Source organism: Penaeus vannamei, chromosome 31, assembly GCF_042767895.1.
Source record: "Penaeus vannamei isolate JL-2024 chromosome 31, ASM4276789v1, whole genome shotgun sequence".
In the NCBI taxonomy this organism is placed as follows: Eukaryota; Metazoa; Arthropoda; class Malacostraca; order Decapoda; family Penaeidae; genus Penaeus; species Penaeus vannamei.
In genome coordinates this window covers 9,226,200-9,228,699 of record NC_091579.1, presented here as the reverse complement: position 1 = coordinate 9,228,699, position 2,500 = coordinate 9,226,200, and positions in this window count along the sequence as shown.

Below are 2,500 nucleotides of genomic sequence, written 5' to 3'. Positions count from 1 at the left end.
TTTTATAAAGGGAACCATTGGCTTACTTTCTTGTGACTATACTAAAGTTTTGAGAAATTTGGGTGTTAGGATTGTACTGATGGTATTTTGAAAGCTGAATAGTAAAGACACTTTTTTTGTATATATGTTTACTTTTTCATGGTTAGATGTTTACTTTTGATGTTTGTAAGATTTTGATGATTTAGATTGCCTGAATACAAGATGTGCATGGAATTCTTTGTATATACCATTTATGTGCAATGGAGTTTGGGCAAATCTTGTGTTTGGTAACAGAAGTAGACATTACAGAAAGAAGATAAAATACTGAAAGATATCATGAAAAGAGATAAGCATTGTTTGACTTATATCACGTAGATATGAAATAAGTTTTGTATGCAGATAGAGCTTTTATGATGTTTGAAGGTTATTTTCCAAAGGAACATGAAACTTGAAGAGAAAATTACATTCAGTGTACTTATCTCACATTACAGAGAGTCATTTTATAGCCAGTAAAGATGCTGATGCTTGACTGTGCAATTCAGTATATGCAGTGTTTACTATGCACTATTGCTTCTCAGTGAAAGGTAATGTTAGTGTTTGCATAGGCTTACTTATAGATAGAGATGGTTCAGTGTGTGGAGGTCGTTCTGTTCATTATTACTTTTTTATAAATATTATGTTTATTTGGGTTAAATAAATTACTAAATAGAGAGGCATGATTGTGATTTATAACAGGTTCAGATCAGCACATTCATTAATTAAGCCATTAAGGCATGTGCACTTGATTTACACACACACACACACACACACACACACACACACACACACACACACACACACACACACACACTCTCTCTCTCTCTCTCTCTCTCTCTCTCTCTCTCTCTCTCTCTCTCTCTCTCTCTCTCTCTCTCTCTCTCTCTCTCTCTCTCTCTCTCTCTCTCTCTCTCACACACACACACACACACACACACACACACACACACACACACACACACTCTTTCTTTCTTTCATTCTCCCTCCCTCTCTGTCTGTCCTTCCCTCTTTCCCTCCTTCATTTTCCCTCTCTTACTATCTCTCATTTATTCTCCCTATCTATCTCCTTCTCCCCTCCTTCCCGCCCTTTCTGCAGTTTCACCTGTACATTAATGGCAGCTGATTTTGACCCATAGAAGCCTCAGAGAGAACTTATTCAAAATGGGACAAAGTAGCAACAGGGTTAAGGTATAACCTTAAAATTCTAAGGCAGCAAAGAACAGCGACTCCACATTTACAGATTCTTGTTTTCTTATTTTCTCTTTGGAAAGACATTTAGTTTACATGTAAGGGAAACATTTTTTCTGTTTCTTTTTTAATGGTTTCAGACTAGCAGGCTCTAGGGTGTACATATTCAGAATCTTTGGCAAGTAGGGTTTAAAGATATTGGATATTCTAGGTAAGATGATTATATGACCCATATGAATACTCCCTACTTTTATTTTCGTAGAAATGTTATTTTATTTAGCAAATACCTTTGTATATTTTTTTTTCTCTTGATGCTGTACAGAGTTGATAAAACTCAGGTACCTGCTGATATGTGTTCCTTGTTTGTAAAACATTTGGTCACAAGATAGAGCAGTAGCAGGTATGGATGATAATGCTAAAATGTTCAAATATTTGTAGTATGCATATGTGGCTTTTTTTTTTAAGCAAGTTGTTGAAATGTCACTTTTTGGCTTGTAATTTATATAGAGATGTTGATATTTCTTGGCATATTTTATTTTTAGGTGTTGCTCTTTGTAACGAGAAGCAATTAGAAAGCAGTACTGTTGCTTGACCTTCCTGTGATTTATTTACAGAGAGGATTAAGTAAACCCCAACAAATGTTTATTAAATTTATTTTTGGTATATTGGCAGAGGTGGCAAGATCTTTTCAGGGTAGAAGGGGAGAATACTCAAGACAGTGAAAAAATGGAGCATATATTGATATTTGCTAAAGTGGGAGAAAAATTGTTAGTAATGATTTATTTAGGTTTTTATAATGTGCAATGTATTGTTTTGCTTGTTCTCTCAAGACCTGTAAGGGTGTGTCTTACCAAGCCGTCAGTGAAGCTACTTTGTGAAATGCCAAGCGTATGTGTCTTTGTGTTTAGTTTTTCTTATGAGTGTGTTTGTGTACATCTTTTATGTTTGTATATATTAAGATGGTTTGATGTATATTTGATTTCCTCCCCTTGTTCACTCTGTAAATATATTAAACTTTATAACTGTCTTCCAAATCTTGAAATGGACCAATAAGTGTAGTTTTCGTGTGTTATTGTGTGTTTGGCATTAGGTAGTTGATCCTCCTTGTTTGATATTTGGAAGTGCCTTAAGAATGTACGAAGCTGTGAAGCTGTGTTTGTGTGTACATGTACATGTTTGTACATAATTATGTACGTGCATGTGCAAGTGTGTGTCATGTGGCTATGATTTCCAGTAAGTACCAAAGAATGCAGATAGATTACTTGGCTGTCCAGAAACTTACAACTGCCTGATAAAT